Consider the following 21,507-nt stretch of genomic DNA (forward strand, 5'->3'; position numbering starts at 1 on the left):
TAATAGTGGGGTCATACAGTTGGGAAATTGGAGGGGGTATAATAGTGGGGTCATACAGTTGGGGGGAGGTGGGGGTCATACAATGGGGGTATTGGAGGGGGTATAATGGTGGGGTCATACAATTGGGGGGGGGGGGGGTCATACAATGGGGATATTTGAGGTCTTGTATAATATTTGCTATGGGACAGTTGCTGTGTCTGTTCTATGTATACAGGTTGCGGGGTTACAAAACACTCACCCAATCTCCCGGCACTGTAGGATTCTGGTATAACCGCTGTAGCAGATTATGTTTGATCTGTCGGGGTGAGTAAAGTCCAGGCAGCAGGTCAATGCAACAAAACTGATGGTAGCGCCAACCTTTCCGCCGGGCACCTCTCCATGAATACAGATCAGAATCGTGGAACTTACAATCTTGGATTGTGACGCTTGATCTTTTCCTGGCTTCCGCTCTTTATTCTGAATGCTTTCAACACCAGCATTCCAGCCTGACTGATTAAGTATTTACCAGTGTTCTGAAAAATATCCCACTCTGCCAATGTTTTCACATTCCTGGATACCTGGCCAGTCTATCCAAACATACAGTATATTGCCAAAAGTATTGGGACGCCTGCCTTTACACACACATGAACTTTAATGGCATCCCAGTCTTAGTCCGTAGGGTTCAATATTGAGTTGTCCCACCCTTTGCACCTATAACAGCTTCACCTCTTCTGGGAAGGCCGTCCACAAGGTTTAGGAGTGTGTCTATGGGAATGTTTGACCATTCTTCCAGAAGAGCATTTGTGAGGTCAGGCACTGATGTTGGATGAGAAGGCCTGGCTCGCAGTCTCCGCTCGAATTCATCCCAAAGGTGTTCTAATGGGTTGAGGTCAGGACTCTGTGCAGGCCAGTCAAGTTCCTCCACCTCAAGCTTGCTCATCCATGTCTTTATGGACCTTGCTTTGTACACTGGTGATCAGTCATGTTGGAACAGGAAGGGGAAATCCCCAAACTGTTCCCACAAAGTTGAGAGCATAAAATTGTCCAAAATATCTTGGTATTCTGACGCCTTAAGAGCCCTTTCACACTGCCAGCGTGGGGGCGTCGGTGGTAAAGTGCCGCTAGTTTTAGCGCCGATTTACTGTAGCTTTTGGGCACTAGCGGGGTGCTATTAACCCCCGCTAGTGGGCGAATAAAGGGTTAAAAGCGACCACAAAGCACCACTTTGGCAGTGCTGCCCATTGATTTCAATGGGCAGGGGCGCTCTAGGAGCGGTGTATACACTGCTCTTTAAAGAAGCTGCTTGCAGGATGTTTTTTTGACAGCACTTTGGGTTTCCACACTGGGTTTGCGGATGAGCCTTTTTTTCAGGCGCATTACAGGCGCTATTTTTAGTGCTAAAGCACCTGAAGAACGCCTCCAGTGTGAAAGGGGTCTTAGAGTTCCCTTCACTGGAACTAAGGGGACACGCCCAACCCCTTAAAAACAACCCCCACACCATAATCCCCCCTCCACCAAATGATCCTACCTACAGAGTGCAGGGTTTCAGGAGTGCGCTGTGTGCGGGGTTGGGGAGTGCGGTGCTTGCAGGATGCGGGAGTGTCCCCGCCGGGGGCAAGGTGGGTTCAGCGCTGTCACTTGTGGTCACAAATGGCAGTTGAATTGTGCCATGTTCTGGCTGAAGAAAGCCCCGGTCTCCAGTCTCTGCTTCGGTGCAGTTTTCTGTCACTTTTGGCAAAATCGCATAAAAAATACACTGAGGGCTCGACCACACCATCCCAGTTGGGCAACACAGCTCAATACATAGACCAGGCAATATGCCTTTTGCCCCATTTCTTACATTCACATCAATGTGCTGGGAAAAAAAAAAAAAGTTTCATATTTTGTGGAATGCATTCCAACTCACTATACGGCATTTCAATGTCTTGCTGTGTATGGAGTTAAAGTATAAAGTTTAAAGCAAAGAGAAGAAAAGCAAGCGCTGACGCCCCAACACAAGCCTGCTCATCCTGCTGTGTTATGGAGGGTTTATTGGGATTTGTAGTCCTCCCCAGGTGGGGGGGTCTCCCTCAGTAATCCTATTCTGTAATGAATCGTATTGGTGATTAAACGCGATTTGGCTGAAATTTAAACACGATTGGTAGAAAAATCTGCTGAGATCGTCTCACCGATCGGCGTACAAACCATCCCTGCAGACGGCACGTGGCGGCGGCGGCTTGTTTACCCATCACCCTCTGGGGCGGTGTGACATGTTGGGGCGGTCGGCTCTGGATTTTTATACCCGGGACTCTGCGTCATTCGCCGTCTGGCTGATCAGAACTTGTCTAACCCCAAACAAAGGCTGAGCCTCTCTGCCACCATAATTACTGTTTTTGCTTATTAAAAAAAAAAAAAAAGATTTATTAGAGCGCCGCGTTCCAGACGGGAACGTCTCAGATTGTCAGGTCCTCCTCGGCGGCAAAATCCTTTCCTGGTCGTCTCTAGTGCCAGGAGGAGACGAGCATCGAGTCCTTTATTGGGGGGGTGGACAGGGACAAGGATGGTTCCTCTCCCATAATGGGGATTATTCTGAAGAAGATTGGACCAGCCAGGACTTCTTTCTTGGTTTTGGATGAAGTAGGAAAGGATTAGAACCCCTGTCTGGTTTTTACTGCTATCCTATTTAGAAAAAAAGATTTCCTATCACTTCCTGTCCCGCTCACAACATTTTAACGAGTACTGTTCATATCTGTGCGACTTCAAGTCGCAGCGACTTCAAAGCAGTCCCTGCACTACTTTTGGTCCGACTTTGATGCGACTTGAGGTCCGCCGACCTCCAGAGTACACAGGCAGTGGCTTCAAGTCGCGGGACTTTTAGGTCGTTCCAATTGTGTGCAGAGTTGGGGAGTGCGTTGCGGCCAGCGTGTGCGGCTTTGGGGAGTGCGTTGCGGCCAGCGTGTGCGGCTTTGGGGAGTGCGTTGCGCCCAGCGTGTGCGTCGTTGGGGAGTGCGTTGCGCCCAGCGTGTGCGGCTTTGGGGAGTGCGTTGCGCCCAGCGTGTGCGTCGTTGGGGAGTGCGTTGCGGCCAGCGCGTGCGGAGTTGGGGAGTGCGTTGCGCCCAGCGTGTGCGTCGTTGGGGAGTGCGTTGCGGCCAGCGTGTGCGGAGTTGGGGAGTGCGTTGCGGCCAGCGCGTGCGTCGTTGGGGAGTGCGTTGCGGCCAGCGCGTGCGGAGTTGGGGAGTGCGTTGCGGCCAGCGCGTGCGGAGTTGGGGAGTGCGTTGCGGCCAGCGTGTGCGGAGTTGGGGAGTGCGTTGCGGCCAGCGCGTGCGGAGTTGGGGAGTGTGGCTCACGGGACTTTCAGGTCGTTCCAAATGGGAAAGGGGGCCTCAGGCTCCATTCACACTTGTAGGTAGTGCAACTTTGGATGGGGTGCAACTTGGATTTGACTTTGACCAGTGATGACGGACAGCTGTTGCACACAAGTTGCGTTGTATAACATTCAGGTGCGACTTTCATGCAACTTCTGAGGGTTAACATTGAAGTCTGTAGCCCTCAAGTTGCATGAAAGTCGGGATTTAGTAGTGCATGAACTCTTTTGATGTTGCTGCAGCTTTAAGTTGCGCATATATGAATGGATATCATTGGAAAACTTGGGGGAACTACTTGTCATGCAACGCTGATGTCCAAAGTTGCATGACAAGTAGTGACAAGTGTCAATGGAGCCTTAGAGAGCCCCAGAGAGCAGAACTACAAAAAAAAATTTGGGTATACACTTCTAAAGATGAGGCTTAATTGGCTTATATTTTGCCTTGATGAAAAAAAAAATATATATTCTCATTACCCTATTGTAGACACAATGAGATCCTCCCCGGGTCTCTGTGTTTCTCTGTGCAATGCAGGCAGATCATGGCTGGTGAGAGGGGCTGGCAGGGGGCTGTACGTAGCTTCCTGAAAACATCACAGCACCCTGCCCTGTGTCCTGATGCAAGCAGTGGGAGGAGTTATGCAAATATCTATGTATTGATGGGCGGGGTGTCGGTCTGGGGGAGTGGGCGTTCCTAGGCAGGATGTATTTGCATGCAGACCGCCCGCATCTGATGCTGAGTCTCTATGATTGCAAGAACTGAAATCCAATTAATTGGGGGTGGTGCAGGGACAGGGGAGGAAAGATATAGATGATTCTATACCCAGTGTGGAGCCCTGTTTCTCGCACTGGCACCAGCAATGGGGCACTATTCCTCCCAGCGGCCTGCAGCCCAAAAACCCTGTTGCCCATGGAGCAGTTTAGTCAGGGCTGCTGTTAGAAATCATGGGGCCCCATACAGCCCTCCTGACGAGTCCCCCCCCAACCATATCCACACCCCACCTACCCCCCATAGGGTGCAGCGGAAAAACAGCACTGACTTTATCTTCCTACACCCCGAAAATGAGAAAAAAACAGGCCCTCCTCTGCTCCCACCTCCCGAGCCTCTCTGATAACCAGATGGGGCCTAGAGAAATGTAATTTAAGCTTTGGTAGGCAAGTAGGAGTCGGGGTGTGGTCTAGTAAAAATCCATAAAGCTGCCCTTGGCCCCCCTATTTAGCTAATGGAGACCGGGCCCAGTACAAAAGGACCGGTTGTACTGCCTTATCAGCAGCCCTGGCTTTAGTGTGAATGGGCCCTTAAGATCTGCCTAAGGTTCAGCTTTTAACCCTTCTGTGCCCAGACTCTATAAGAAGGTCTCACCCATGGTTGCCCGTTCTGTTTCTAGAATTGAATGACTTGTGCGATAAACTCGGGTGACTCATGATCCGGATCGGAGTGTGACGCCAGCGTAGTGTGAGATCATTATTACTATTCATGAGGTTGGTACTGCTGCCTGGCACCCATTGATTATAATCCGGGTGGAGACGCCTGAGCGAGTCTGCGCAGAGCATACCTGGAAGGGCCTACAGAGGCTCGTTTCTGAGTCACTCTGCAGAATCCCTACTAATCAGAGCCGTGTCACCATTCCTAGCTTTTGTCACCCCACCCGTCATTGTACAAGGTTCATGGATTGACCTCTCCGAGGTGTGCCGGCCTGGGATGGGGCTCGGGATATTTTTAGGTGTGCAGTGCTGCTGCATGGGAAACCGAAGTGTGGGAATAAAAGTGAGAGAAAAAGATACAGTAGGTAAAATAAGTATTGAACACATCAGCATTCTTCTGGGTAAATATATTTCTAAAGGTGCTAGATTGACATGAAATGGTCACCACATGTCATAACATCCCCTAAAATCCATCCATACAAAGACACCAAAACTAATAAGTTTAGAAATTAAGTTATGTGTAATAAAATAGAATGACACCGGGAAAAAAGTATTGAACACATGAAGAAAGGGAGGTGCAAAAGGCTTGGAAAGCCAAGACACCAGCTGAAATCTATCAGTAATTAGAAAGCAATCCTGCCCCTTGTCAGTGCAAATTAATATCAGCTGGTTCAGCCTATAAAAAGGTGTCTCATTACCAAGGTGTCACACAAGAAACCTCTCATGATGGGTAAAAGCGAAGAGCTTTCTCAAGACCTTTGCAACCTTATTGTTGCAAAACATACCGATGGCATTGGTTGCAGAAGGTTTCCTAAACTTCTGAATGTTCCAGTGAGCACTGTTGGGGCCATAATCCAGAAGTGGAAAGAACATCATTTTAGCATAAACTGGCCACGACCAGGTGCTCCTCACAAGATTTCTGATAGAGGGGTGAAAAGAATTAGCAGAAGAGTTGTCCAAGAGCCAAGGACCTCTTGTGGAGAGCTTCAGAAAGACCTGGGATTAGCAGTTTCAAAGAAAACAATAAGTAATGCACTCACCCGCCATGGCCTGTACGCACAATCACCACGCAAGACTCCGTTGCTGAAGAAAAAAGCACGTTGAAGCTTGTTTAAAGTTTGCTGCATAACATTTAGACAAGCCTGTGAAATACTCGGAGAATATAGTCTGGTCAGAGAAGACCAAAATTGAACCCTTTGGATGCCATAATAGCCACCATTGGAGGTCACATGGCACATCACCCCAAAAACACCCCCCATACCAACAGTGAGGTTTGGAGGTGGGAACGGGGCTGTTTTTCAGCATACGGTACTGGAAAACTTCCTATCATTGATGGAAGGATGAATGGAAAAATGGACCAAGACATTCTGGAGAAAAATCTGCTGCCATCTACCAGGATGATGAAGATGAAACGAGGGAGAACATTTCCGCAATACAATGATCCCAACACACAAAGCCAAGGAAACTCTCAATTGGTTTCAAAGGAAGAAAATAAAGCTCCTAGAATGGCCTGGCCAATCACCTGACTTGAATCCAATAGAAAATCTACGGAAAGAACTAAAGGTCAGAGATCATAGAAAAGGCCCACGGGACCTTCAAGATTTGAAGACTGTGTGGAAGAACGGGAGAAAATCACACCCGAGCAACACATGAGACTGGTTTCTCCATACAGGAGGCGTCTTGAAGCCGTCATTACCAACAAAGGATTTTGTACCAAGTATTAAATACATTTCAGTACTTTTTCCCGGTGTCCTTTCATTTTATTACACAGAACTTCATTTCTAAACGTATTTGTTTTGGTGTCTTTGTATGTATGGATTGTTACCGACATGGGGGGGGGATTTTGTGTCAGTGGAACCTTTACCAATATGTTTACCTAGAAAAATGGTGACGTGTTCAATACTTATTTTACCCGCTGTATATAACAAAGGAATTGCCAACCTTCTGTCTCAACACACCTTCTGTACTGATCTTTGATTCGTGTGGTTTGCATTTATGTTCAAACACCCTAGAAATCTTCCTATTAAAATAAAAAAATGTAATGTATACGTTCTTTAATTTTTTTTTTTCATTATTTTCTTTGCTCATAATCGTCCAAAAAATATAAATCTTAACATGCATTTGGAATTATTTAGATAAAATCAAATGGTAAAAATTCCCTCAATGAGTAAATGAACCCTTTACATAAAACGACACTTTATAGACTTTACTGGACTAAATCTAGACTACTTTGGAAATAAATAAACATTTTCTAATCTTTACCGTGAAATGAAACATTGTAAAATATTAAACGTTAAACAAAAGTGTGGAATTTGTCCTTTTTGAAATGGCAAATATAATCTTTATGATAAATGTTTTTAGATGTGACATTTCACTGCAAACATTTTAAAATAATAAAAAAAAAAAGTATACAATAAATACATTACAAATAGGCTGATTTCCTCCTTTTCTATGAAAGAACAATTCGGCCAAAAAAGAAATAAATAACATTGGTGATTCCAAAATAGTTTCATAGAATCCAGAGATAATAATATTGATTTAATCTACTATTATTATGAGATAATATTTTATTAAATTATCTGAGATTATTATGAGACGATATCTCAGAATTCTCAGGCAGTGGGTCACATTTCTGACTTGTCTCGGGATCATCCAAATGTCTCCTTTTACTTTTTACCCTTTTACTTGGCCCCACATTTAGATAAATGGAAAAATGCGCAGTGTGATCTAGTAGTGGGGAAAGTGAATTGAATACGATTCATCGCTGGAGGGATCACCAGCAGGAGGAAGGAGGAAGGAGGTCCTGATTCCTCTATATAGATCTTTATATCACTAGAAGGATCACCAGCAGGAGGAAGGAGGTCCTGATTCCTCCATATAGACCTTTATATCACTAGAAGGATCACCAGCAGGAGGAAGGAGGTCCTGATTCCTCCATATAGACCTTTATATCACTAGAAGGATCACCAGCAGGAGGAAGGAGGTCCTGATTCCTCTATATAGATCTTTATATCACTAGAGGGATCACCAGCAGGAGGAAGGAGGTCCTGATTCCTCTATATAGATCTTTATATCACTAGAGGGATCACCAGCAGGAGGAAGGAGGTCCTGATTCCTCCATATAGATCTTTATATCACTAGAGGGGTCACCAGCAGGAGGAAGGAGGTCCTGATTCCTCTATATAGATCTTTATATCACTAGAGGGATCACCAGCAGGAGGAAGGAGGTCCTGATTCCTCCATATAGATCTTTATATCACTAGAGGGGTCACCAGCAGGAGGAAGGAGGTCCTGATTCCTCTATATAGATCTTTATATCACTAGAGGGATCACCAGCAGGAGGAAGGAGGTCCTGATTCCTCTATATAGATCTTTATATCACTAGAAGGATCACCAGCAGGAGGAAGGGGTTCTTGATTCCTCTATATACTGTAGATCTTTCGTTAGACCTCATTTATAATACTGTGCCCAGTTCTCACTTACAAAATTAAGACCGCACCAGTCCAGAGATGGGCAACAAAAGTGCTGAAAGATCTGGAACTTAATATGTCCAGTCTGGAGGAAACACTGGTAAGGATGGACATGACTGAAATTTTTAAATTCCTTGAAGAATGTGAATAAGGTTTAGGAGAGCAGGGTTTTCAACATGAACATACGTTTTAAGAACATGGCCTCAAACTAATTGAGGAAAGTCTAAAACTAACCTTAGAAAGTATTGTATTATGAAAAGAGTGGATAGACTTCCAGCAGAGGCAGTAAGACAGTCAGCAGTAAATGGATTTGCAAATGAGGTGAAACAAATGTCAATGTAAAAAAGAGAAAGAGAGGGAGACAAATAATTCCACAGTAGCGCACTAAATTAATCTACAAAACAAAATATTAACATTGTGAAATGATCAACATAAAACACCCATACATAATGAAAAGTGTCCATATGGCCAAAAAATATATATGCGCCAACATATGCAAATGAATATGGTAATAAAGTCCAACTTAAAGTGATGAAAAAATAGTGAAACAAAATCTTGTTGATCCACCAAAATCTTTCACCAAAGTGATGTGCGCCAATTCCAATCCCTTAAGAATGAAGCTCACCAGATGCTGTTGCCATTCACTCTCGTGTCTGGCAAATATCGCCTTATTAGATGTTATTGAAGAGCCGCTTTTACACGCCAATCTCCATCTAGATTATTAAAGATACTCTCCACATGTGGGGATAGAAATTGAGACAGAGCCTCCAATAGTGTAAAAACACCTTAAAATAATCGGCTTATTAAAAGTAATGCACTTATATCATAAAAGATTCAAAATCGCCTTGTTAAAATTCCAAACATGCCAACAGGTGACTCAGTGTTGCGATCCCCTCATAGCTTCCTTCATACACATGGAGGCAACGTCTCAGCGTTGCCGTGTAGCCACTTACTGACGCGTTTCGTCACTTTGGACTTTGTCAAAGTGATGTGGGAATTTCCACACATCACTTTGGTGAAGGATTTTGGTGGATCAACGAGATTTTGTTTCACTATTTTTTTCATCACTTTAAGTTGGACTGTATTACCATATTGATTTGCATATGTTGGAGCATATATATTTTTTGTATATGCAGGGCCGTCTTTAATATTGATTGGACCCTGGGCAAAACTTTTCTTGGGGCCCCCCCCCCCATGCAGTTTGGCTCTCCACCTGCTCTGAGACATACAATAAATAGCAGCTAGACTCAAAATCAGTTTACTGAATCAGATCAGGCAGCTATCGCGATTGGTTGCCAGAGGTTACAGTGTATCATTACCGCTCAGTGACTGGTTGCTAGAGGTTACAGCACACATTATGGCTCACTGGTTAGTTGCTAGAGGTTACAGCACATGATTTATGCTTGTTGATTGGTTGCTAGAGATTACTGTGGATATGACCTCAGGGGGGCATGATATGCATATCAATGCTGCCGGCCGCCGCTATTTACATATGAATGCCCCTGCTATTTACATATGAATGCCGGTAATTTACATGTATACACAGTGTCTGCTGGTGAGTCATCTGTACACAACAATAAGGCAGAGCTGGGCAGCATTTGTAGCAGCACTTCACACTGAGATATTGGGACACAGCACAGGACTAAAACCTCAAGGGACGAGGGAATTTAAAGGGGTTGTAAAGGTAATTTTATTTTTTTTTAAAAAATAACTAACGTCATACTTACCTTCACTGTGCAGCTCGTTCTGCACAGAGTGGCCCCGAACCTGCTCTTCTGGGGTCCCTCGGCGGCTGTTTCAGCTCCTCCCCGCAAGAAATAACCACCTTAATGCGAGCTCCCTCGCATGGTGGTGAGTTGTTGCGGGCGCGCTCCCGTGATACAGCCGGCGGCTATAGCCGCTCGCTGTATCACTTGGCCCCGCCCCCCGGCGCGCCGCGTCATCGGATGTGATTGACAGCAGCGCGAGCCAATGGCTGCGCTGCTTTCAATCCATCCACTGCAGCCAATCAGCGACCAGGCTGAGCTGCAATAGAGATGACGAGAACGAGCAGCGGAGATTCGAGGCGTCAGGTAAGTAAAACGGGGGGGGCTGGGGGCGGCGGTATTGTCAAAAGTTTTTTCACCTTAATGCATATAATGCATTAAGGTGAAAAAATTTTTACCTTTACAACCCCTTTAAACCAGGATAGTTGTCAAGTATGAGGCAGCTGCTTTGGGCCCCACAACAATGACAGGGCCCAGGGAAGCTGCCCCTTTTGCCCTGCCTTAAAAACGGCCCTGTGGATATGCCATATGGACACTTCATTATGTATGGGTGTTTTATGGTGATCATTTCACAATGTTAATATTTAGGAGTTTTGTAGATTAATTTAGTGCGCTACTGTGGAATTCTCTCTCTCTCTCTCTCTCTCTCTCTCTCTCTCTCTCTCTCTCTCTCTCTCTCTCTCTCTCTCTCTCTCTCTCTCTCTCTCTCTCTCTCTCTCTCTCTCTCTCTCTCTCTCTCTCAGACTTGAAGGACCATTTTTGGTCTTTCTCTGCTGTCACTCTTCTTTGTTTTCTCTCCCTCCCGTCTTCAAAAGGGAACAGATTCATAGCAGCAGGAGAGGCGATTGAAGTATTTAATGAGGGGTTTGGGTATGGTGACAGGATTAAATGACGGTCTCCCTCCCTCTGTGTCACCGTGACAAACCTCTGATGCGCCGGACACAGCGTGAGGCGGATCAGAGTCACCCAGGCGATGGATCAGACGGACCGTGCTGCACGGTGACACGGAGAGCCGGTGAAGGAGGCACGATGTCCTACCACCCTCTGTGTAGACACCACGGCCACATCGCCCCGACACATTGGCCGGCCACATGGAATCTGTACCTTCCAGTGCTCCACGACACCGGGACTTGTGGACGAAACTTCTGGATGGCGCTGACCCCTCCGCCATTCTTGTTCCAAGAAGAGCCGCAGGAACCCCTTGGCTCGTCCTGCTCCTGGAGCCATTCTGTGGTGAGCTGTGGGTACTGGTGTCCAGTCTGATAGACGGGCTAGGCGTTAAAGATTGTGCGTGTGTGTGTGTGGCCACCTTGAAGAAGGTGCCTTAAAGGAACCTTTACTGATTGGTGACTTGAAAATGCAAACTGCCTGGCTGTCTCTGGATTCAATACCGCTTAGTCCGTGTTGCCAAGTTTTGGGTAAAGTAAGATGGTGGTAAATTTTGGCTGCAGCCGCTGATCAAGAAACCTTTTCCAACAAGATCGTTCAACAGAAGTTGATTGATTGACTTTTGTTGAGAGGGAGTGGCCACACATGGATTGAACATCGACCAACCCTTGCTGAACCGGCTGAATTTCGATCCATCTGTGGCCCGCTTAAGTCACGACACGGAGCCGATATATGGCTGACGTCTCCGGTGTCATCTCAGTGGGCTTCTGAGTGGCCAATCTTCAAGCAGCAGAGCTGTCACCTTGGAGGATGGTGGCAGATGTTGTGTTTGGCGTTTATGGTGGCTTTGCTGTTATGCTATTGTGAATTTTTGTATTGTCTTTCTGTGAAGCCTCTGTCCATCCAAAACTGTCCGTTTTTTAGTTCTGGATGGATGACAGCAGACTGAATCACCCCCCCAGCTAACTGCCTCTCCAGCATTGGGTTCCCACCAAAGTCGCACTTTCTTGGTTTCTGAATGTTGGTGTAATAGGGAAAACAGTTATGCTACAATGTATCTTTTTTTTTTTTTTTATATGATGACCAATCATTTTTCCAGAGATCCTTCATGATGAGTATAGATGCTGATACTAAGCAGTGTTCAAGTAGTACAATGTTCAATCACCACGACCTTTCCAAATATCCTGGTAGGTCTTGGGATACTTTTCTTGTACCCAAAGCTGGATTTGGAGATATGCTGATCACAGGAATTGGTGTGATTTGGCTTGTGGTGTGTGTAAGGAGGTTTGTTTTTATCTGAGAGGTAAAAATGGGCACAGTTGACCCTAAGATTGAAGGGGTGGGGGGGGTGGGGGGGATCTGGGTATTTTATCAACCTCTGGTCAGCCATGAGATTTTGGGAGAGGTGGGATTCAATGGATTTGTGTCATTTCTCAGTAGATGTAAAACGTTTTCTCTAGGTATCATAAACAGTTGCCTTTCTCCATTCTTTGTTCTATCTCCGTCGTGCCCCGTCAGTGCTGGGATTGGATGGGGTGGCTGTTGTGTGCGTCAGTCAGTGGGGGTATCTCTGCTCCACTGATATGTATTGATCCCTGTGATCTCCATTCTGGTATGTATTGATCCCTGTGATCTCCATTATGGTATGTATTGATCCCGGTGATCTCCATTCTGGTATGTATTGATCCCTGTGATCTCTACTCTGGTATGTATTGATCCCTGTGGTCTCCATTCTGGTATGTATTGATCCCTGTGATCTCTACTCTGGTATGTATTGATCCCTGTGATCTCCATTCTGGTATGTATTGATCCCTGTGATCTCTACTCTGGTATGTATTGATCCCTGTGATCTCCATTCTGGTATGTATTGATCCCGGTGATCTCTACTCTGGTATGTATTGATCCCTGTGATCTCCATTCTGGTATGTATTGATCCCGGTGATCTCTACCCTGTATGTATTGATCCCTGTGATCTCCATTCTGGTATGTATTGATCCCGGTGATCTCCATTCTGGTATGTATTGATCCCTTTGATCTCTACTCTGGTATGTATCGATCCCTGTGATCTCTACTCTGGTATATATTGATCCCTGTGATCTCTACTCTGGTATGTATTGATCCCTGTGATCTCTACTCTGGTATGTATTGATCCCTGTGATCTCCATTCTGGTATGTATTGATCCCGGTGATCTCCATTCTGGTATGTATTGATCCCTGTGATCTCTACTCTGGTATGTATTGATCCCTGTGGTCTCCATTCTGGTATGTATTGATCCCTGTGATCTCCATTCTGGTATGTATTGATCCCGGTGATCTCCATTCTGGTATGTATTGATCCCTTTGATCTCTACTCTGGTATGTATTGATCCCTGTGGTCTCCATTCTGGTATGTATTGATCCCGGTGATCTCTACCCTGTATGTATTGATCCCTGTGATCTCCATTCTGGTATGTATTGATCCCTGTGATCTCCATTCTGGTATGTATTGATCCCTGTGATCTCCATTCTGGTATGTATTGATCCCTGTGATCTCCATTCTGGTATGTATTGATCCCTGTGATCTCTACTCTGGTATTTATTGACCCCTGTGATCTCTATTCTGGTATGTATTGATCCCGGTGATCTCTACTCTGGTATGTATTGATCCCTGTGATCTCCATTCTGGTATGTATTGATCCCTGTGATCTCCATTCTGGTATGTATTGATCCCTGTGATCTCCATTCTGGTATGTATTGATCCCGGTGATCTCCATTCTGGTATGTATTGATCCCTTTGATCTCTACTCTGGTATGTATCGATCCCTGTGATCTCTACTCTGGTATGTATTGATCCCTGTGATCTCCATTCTGGTATGTATTGATCCCTGTGATCTCCATTCTGGTATGTATTGATCCCTGTGATCTCCATTCTGGTATGTATTGATCCCTGTGATCTCCATTCTGGTATGTATTGATCCCGGTGATCTCTACTCTGGTATGTATTGATCCCTGTGATCTCCATTCTGGTATGTATTGATCCCTGTGATCTCCATTCTGGTATGTATTGATCCCGGTGATCTCCATTCTGGTATGTATTGATCCCTTTGATCTCTACTCTGGTATGTATTGATCCCTGTGATCTCTACTCTGGTATGTATTGATCCCGGTGATCTCTACTCTGGTATGTATTGACCCCTGCGATCTCTACTCTGGTATGTATTGACCCCTGTGATCTCTACTCTGGTATGTATTGACCCCTGTGATCTCTATTCTGGTATGTATTGATCCCGGTGATCTCTACTCTGGTATGTATTGATCCCGGTGATCTCTACCCTGTATGTATTGATCCCGGTGATCTCCATTCTGGTATGTATTGATCCCTGTGATCTCCATTCTGGTATGTATTGATCCCTGTGGTCTCCATTCTGGTATGTATTGATCCCTGTGGTCTCCATTCTGGTATGTATTGATCCCTGTGATCTCTACTCTGGTATGTATTGATCTCTGTGGTCTCCATTCTGGTATGTATTGATCCCTGTGATCTCTACTCTGGTATGTATTGATCTCTGTGATCTCCATTCTGGTATGTATTGATCCCTGTGATCTCTCCTCCTGTTATGTATTGATCCCTGTGATCTCTACTCTGGTATGTATTGATCCCTGTGATCTCTACTCTGGTATTTATTGATCTGTGTGATCTCTCCTCCTGGTATGTGTTGATCTGTGTGATCTCCATTCTGGTATGTACTGTTCCCTGTGATCTCCACTGTAGTCTGTATTGATCCCCATGACATGAGTGGAGATTATTATTATGTATTATTATTATTTATACAGGATTTATATAGTGCCAACAGTGTGCGCAGTGCTTTACAACATGAAGGCAGACAGTACAATACAATTCAATACAGGATGAGGGTTACATTGTCTTCCTGGATCCTTACAGGTGTCTCTGAATGCTTCTTACCTGGACTGTGACCCCTCATTGTTGTCACAATTATTTTATGATCGGCTTCTCTCATTAATGAGTAACTGGCAGAGTGCGGGGGAGGGGGGGGGGGGATGGCCCCTGACAGCCGATAACCATCCCATGAATGTTTCGCCTTTATGGCTGGTGGGAAGATCAGGGACAGATTCGCTTTTCATAGTTCTATAGTTGGGTCGCAAAAAGTTCACTGAGTTTAACCAATAGAAAAAAAAATGAATCAATAAATACATAGAAAACCCTCATATACAGAACCCAAAAAAAAAACCTCTTGTAAAATTCCTTCCTGATCCCTTATTTATTTATTAATGATCTTCGGTTCATTTTGGTGCTAAAAAGAAATTCCCGCCAACTTCATGGGAGCTCCGCCTCCACCTTCCCTCCACTAGAAAATAATGGATAATGCCAGCTTCGGGGTGGAGTTAGGTAATCGGCTAAATTCTTAGTTAAAAAAAAAAAAAAAAAATGAAGCCAACGTTCATAAATTTGGTCAAATCTATCCGAAGATTTATTTTCTTTGTTTAAATATGATGAGAAAGAGACAAAATATATTACCAGGAGCCTGAGTTTCCAGTGAATAAGGTGATATATCCATTTTTTTGCCTTCTATAAATGTTGCCAATTTAAATATTTGCTTCTTGCAATCCCTGTACAGCAGAACTCTGACTGGGAGAGAGAGCCAGCACAGCATGTGTACCAGCAAACAGCACGATGTTAGGAGGAGAGAGCCGAGTGAGCTCATCAGTCTGCTGCTTCTCTATTAAATCCCTTCATTGTCCATCCACAAGCTGGGGGAGGGACAAGACCTGTAGGTGTTTATTAAACTGCAGCAGAGGAAAAATGAGGTCTCCTCTTGTGCCAGGTGGTGCTGCCCTCTGTGGCAGAGCTGTGTAAATCTCAGGACTGGATGGAAAGGAATTCCTCTGGCAGGTCAAACAAATATGGTTTTCAGTTGTGCCCGGGGGGCCGGCTGTCTCTGCCCCCTGATCCTTACTGACCCTGAACAAGCATGTAGCCAGTGAAGTAAAAATGCCGGACCGCCTGGGTCCTATTTTTATCAAGAGGTGATCAATTCCCTGGTCAGGACTGGACACCTGCTGTAAATTTCATTGATCTAAAGCATGCTTGCTTGCTGGCTTCCCCTGATTGGCTGGATTGACCCGTGTTTTCTGCTGTCATCTGGCACATGGATTTCCTGTCTTTTGGCAGGAAGTAAAGATTGGTCCTTATAAATATGTAACGGGCATCGCCTGGGTTTCACGATCGCCGCTTTCCATTTTCAGGTACGCTGTATTGTCAAAAGTATTGGGACGCCTGCTTTTTACAGACACATGTACTTTAAAGGGGTTGTAAACCCTTGTGTTTTTTTTTTTTTCACCTTTATGCGTTAAGGTGAAAAAACACCTGGCAGTCACCTGCCCCCCGTTTTACTTACCTGAGCCCCTTCATCTCTTCAGCGGGTACGCGCTGTCCCTCTCTCCACGGGGTCCCGGCTCTTGATTGGATAGATTGATAGCAGCGCAGCCATTGGCTCCCGCTGCTGTCAATCAAATCCAATGACGCGGGCGCCGGGGGGGGGCGGGGCTGAGTCCGGCATTCTGTGTCTGTGGATGCTGGACTCGTGAGCGCGCCCGCACTGTAACCCCCTCGGGAGAGCGCTTCTCCTAGGGAGTTATCTGATGCAGGGAGGAGCCGCCGGGGGACCCCAGAAGAGGATGTTCGGGGGTCACTCTGTGCAAAATGAGCTGCACAGTGGAGGTAAGTATGACATGTTTGTTATTTAAAAAACAAAACAAAAAAAAAAAACAATCCTTTTCAATCACTTTAATGGCATCCCAGTCTTAGTCCGTAGGGTTCAATATTGAGTTGTCCCACCCTTTGCAGTTATAACAGCTTCAACTCTTCTGGGAAGGCCGTCCACAAGATTTAGGAGTGTGTCTATGGGAATGTTTGACCATTCTTCCAGAAGCACATTTGTGAGGTCAGGCACTGATGTTGGATGAGAAGGCCTGGCTCACAGTCTCCGCTCTAATTCATCCCAAAGGTGTTCTATCGGGATTGAGGTCAGGACTCTGTGCAGGGCCAGCCAAGTTCCTCCACCCCAAACTCGCTCATCCATGTCTTTTATGGCCCTTGCTTTGTGCACTGGTCCAAATCATTTGGTGGAGGGGGGATTATGGTGTGGGGGGAGGGGGGATTATGGTGTGGGGTTGTTTTTCAGGGGTTGGGTTTGGCCCCTTAGTTCCAGTGAAGGGAACTCTTAAGGCGTCAGCGTACCAAGACATTTTGGACTTTGTGGGAACAGTTTGGGGATGGGTCCTTCCTGTTCCAACATGACTGAGCACCGGCGTACAAAGCAAGGTCCATAAGGACCTGATGCAAGCAGTGGGAGGAGTTATGCAAATGTAATATGCCTTAAGAGACAGGTGTCAGTCTGGAGGAGGGGGCGTTCCTAGACAAGCTGTATTTGCATACAGAACGCTCTAGGTAACAACCACATGTGAGGCTGATCCTTCATGATGGAAAGAACTGAAATCCAATGAAAGGGATGGGCCAAGGACTCTCAGGCTGGGGAGGAAAGGTCTAGACCAGTGATGGAGAACCTTGGCACCCCAGATGTTTTGGAACCACATTTCCCATGATGCTTCACTACACTGCAGAGTGCCAGAGCATCATGGGAAATGTAGTTCCAAAACATCTGGGGTGCCAAGGTTCTCCATCACTGGTCTAGATGATGCTGGATGTCCTCCAGCCAGGAAATGAGGCGGCCTCTATCTGACTTGCTGTAGCTTCTAATGCACATTGTGAGACGCTCACAGTGTGCGGTAAAATCCGAGAGAAAGTCATACCAGTCCAGGAGAGGAGCCGGTACAACTGTGCAAGACCTGAAGGGAAGGCCCGGAGGTCAGATTTAAGCATCGATCGATCTGGAAACCAGACACGCCAGACCTGTGCTCCTCTCTCCGCTGCACATTTTGCATGTTCTAAGGAGGTTCTGGCAGCGAAGGGGTTAGCTGCGGTAATTGGGTGTCGCGGGCCGGGGCTGGGAGCCGCGGTTCAGGCCCGAGGCAGGTTGTGTGTCGGGAAGGTATGTGTGGATGACAGGTAGGGGCAGGTTCACCCCGCAGACGCACAACTTCCCCAAGATGCAGCAAGAAAGTAAGAGAGGCAAATCCTGACAGCCTGCCCTGCGGGAAAGCATCAGGATTGGCCGCTCTTCATCGAATGGCTTGGTGCCATCTAGGGAGATCGGAATGGCAATTTTTACAGTTTAGTAGATGTAAACCCAAAGGGGGGAGATTTACTAAAATTGGACAGTGCGCAATCTGGTACAGCAACCAATCAGCTTCCAGGTTGTATTGTCGAAGCTTCATTGAACAAACTGAAGTTAGAAGCTGATTGGCCGCCATGCACAGCTTCTCCAGTTATAGTAAATCAACCTCAAACTGCTCTGTGTACTGCATCATAAACTATTTTTATTTTAGTACATAAATACCCCCCCCTTTTTTTCCCCTCTCCCCTTTTTTTTCATGCTTTGTTACATCTTTGTGTTGCTAATCTCCTGCAGCCTTATTTCAGTCTCTTCCTGTCTACACACTCCAGCGATGGCTGCATGGTGGGTGTCCGGATGGTGCTGACAGTGGACCTTGCCTGCATAACGTGTGTTTAAAAGAGTTCTGTAGTCTCCACTGGAAGCCCATGTGACAACGCAGGAGCACAACTGGGAAAGAGCGTTGTCACCCTCTTGCTTGAAAAAGACCTTCGTGGCGGGATCATAAGGGACAATTTCAATGAAAGCTGCAGATTTAAAAAGATGAACCACCTGTCGCTAATTCACATACCTAGTACGTCATTTGACTTCATAGATGTGTGTGAACACCGCTCTAGGTCAGTCTCCCACCTCCACTAACACACAGACCAGGCGCTGGCCCCGTCCATCGCGGATTCCAATCGGCAAAAAAAAAATTCTGGTTGGCCACACGTCCATTAAAATCACCTTTTATTTCAGCAAGTCCATTAAAATCACCTTTTATTTCAAAATCTATTTTTATTTCAGCAAGTCTGTAAAAACATAAAAACACAAATACAGGGGGAACAGCATCACCGGCTAACGCGTTTCACGCTTCTTTAGCGCTTTGTCTGCGCTCCATTTGAGTTCAAGTGGTCATACTGGGTTGATGGGTGCAGCTGCAGGCATCACCCCACACTGTCTTTTACAGCTGACAGTTGGCTCTCTTGTAATAGCAATCACAGTGGCTAACTAGCTGCTCGAATGCTATTACAAGCAGCGGGAGGGGATCTCTCCTCCCTCCTCCCTCCTCTCTCCTCTCTCCTCCCCCCTCCTCTCTCCTCCCTCCTCTCTCCTCCCTTCTCCCCCCTCCTCCCTCCTCTCTCCTCCCTCCTCTCTCCTCCCTCCTCATCTCTCATCTCTCCTCTCTCCTCCCCCCTCCTCTCTCCTCCCTCCTCTCTCCTCCCTTCTCCTCCCTCCTCCCTCATCTCTCCTCCCTCCTCTCTCCTCCCCCCTCCCTCCTCCTTCCTCCCTCCTCCTTCCTCCCTCCTTCTTCGTCTCTCCTTCGTCTCTCCTCCTTCGTCTCTCCTCCTTCGTCTCTCCTCCCTCGTCTCTCCTCCCTCGTCTCTCCTCCCTCGTCTCTCCTCTCTCCTCCCTCCTCTCCTCCTTTCCTGCTCCCTGCTCTCTCCTTTCCTCCTCTCTCCTCCTCTCCTCCTCTCTCTCCTCTCCTCCTCTCTCTCCTCCTCCCTCCTGCTCTCTTCCTCTCTTCCTCTCCTGCTCTCTTCCTCTCTTCCTCTCCTGCTCTCTTCCTCTCTTCCTCTCCTGCTCTCTTCCTCTCTTCCTCTCCTGCTCTCTTCCTCTCTTCCTCTCCTGCTCTCTTCCTCTCTTCCTCTCCTGCTCTCTTCCTCTCTTGCTCTCTTCCTCTCCTGCTCTCTTCCTCTCCTGCTCTCTTCCTCTCCTGCTCTCTTCCTCTCTTTCTCTTCTTTTCCTCTCTCCTTTCTCCTCCTCTCCTGCTCTCTCCCCTCCTCCTCTCCTGCTCTCTCCCCTCCTCCTCTCCTGCTCCCTCCTCTCCTCCCTCCTCTCCCCTCCTCCCCTCTCTCCTCTCCCCTCTTTCCTCACTCCTCCCGCAGCTCTCTTGTCCCACCAGAAGACCCGAGCGACCAGCCGCCCCATTTTACCTGTTGGCTGGACAGAGCAACAAAGCCAGGAATCGGCTTTGATGGGCTGTCCATAATGGTAACCCGGAAGAGATGACATGACATCACTTCCGGGTTACCTCAGTGTTTTTTCCGCGCCATTTTCAAATAATGACATGCATCCAGAAACGCCGCTCTTGGTGGTTTGAATGCTTTTAAGGACAGAGGAGGGATTTGGGGGTCTTATAGACCTCAGATCTCACCATAAAGAGGACCTGTCACTTGCCTATTGCTGTCAACAAGGATGTTTACATTCCTTGTGACAGCAATAAGGGTCGGTTCACACTACAAGGACTTGGGACCTGACTTGTAAGCCCTCAAGTCGCCCCATGTCGCTTTCCTTAGAGATTTGCATTATAGTCAATGAGAGCGTCTTAATTTACACTACTGAAGTCGCTCCGACTTCAGAAAAGGTTCCTGTACTACTTCAATCTGACTTCTAGGCGACCTGTACCCATAGAATTCAATGGAAGTCGCCTCCAAGTCGGATCTCCATCTATATTGAAGTGACTTTACAGGAAAAGAAATTAGTTTACCCAGGCAAACCCCTCCCTCCCAGAGAGCTGATTATTCTGTGATTGGCCACAGCCAAAGTCGCCTGTCCTGGAGGCGATTTGAAGTCATGTTGTAATTTGCTTAAAGTCGCGCTGAAGTCGCGTTGCCCCTGTGTGAATCGAGGCTAAAAGTGATAAAAAAATGCAAAGCAACAGTGTACAAATAAAAATAAATGAATCATTTAAAAAATAAAAATAAAATTCAAGTGCCCCCTGTGCTTGTGCGCAAAGGCAAACTCACGCATCAGTCCCACACGCACGCAAACCGCCATTGTCCCACGTATATGAGGGATCGCCTTGATCGTCAGATCACCGGCAGTAATTCTAGCACAAGACCTCCCCTGTAAATCTGGTAAAAATTGGTAACCCGTAAAGGCTTTTAAAGCGATGCCTATGTATAGTAAAATTTACGTTGCTTGACAACGTTGCACGGGTGTGCGCAATTTTAAAGCATGACATGTTTGGTATCTATTTACTCGGCGTAGCATCATCTTTTATATTTTACAAAAATATTGGGTTATGCATTGTGTTTTCTTGCATTAAAATTCAAAAAAGTTGATCCCCCCCCCAAAAAAATAAATTGGGGGGTGATGTTCCTGTGCCAAGAGCCTGCTCACTGCACTCTCCCAGCACAGAGGCCGAGCTGTCAGAGGACACTCTCGGTCCCCGCTAATGATTGGTAGCTGCTAGGACCGGCTCCTGATCATGTGACCACTATGGCGGCCAGTCACAATGGTCACATGATCGCTGATCCTTCCCACTCCATGGAGGGTTGAGAAGGTTGAGGGACGCCGGGGTGAGCAGGAAGGGGTTAAATAATATGTGTGATTTGTAGTGTCTGGGTTTAGTGTGAGAAGAATGTGAATAAAGTGTAAAGCCTGGGGGGCAAAACAACCTGGAAGATCTGTTCATCTCTTTA

The 21,507-nt window shown here is 46.4% G+C and overlaps 1 protein-coding gene across 1 annotated transcript in view; it reads left to right on the forward strand.

Moving 5' to 3' along the window:
• The window catches only part of FAM83H (family with sequence similarity 83 member H), a 112,539-nt gene that overhangs the window by 30,297 nt on the left and 60,735 nt on the right, over positions 1-21,507 (forward strand). The window lies entirely within an intron of this gene.

Source organism: Aquarana catesbeiana, linkage group LG05 (genome assembly GCF_042186555.1).
Source record: "Aquarana catesbeiana isolate 2022-GZ linkage group LG05, ASM4218655v1, whole genome shotgun sequence".
Taxonomy (NCBI): domain Eukaryota; kingdom Metazoa; phylum Chordata; class Amphibia; order Anura; family Ranidae; genus Aquarana; species Aquarana catesbeiana.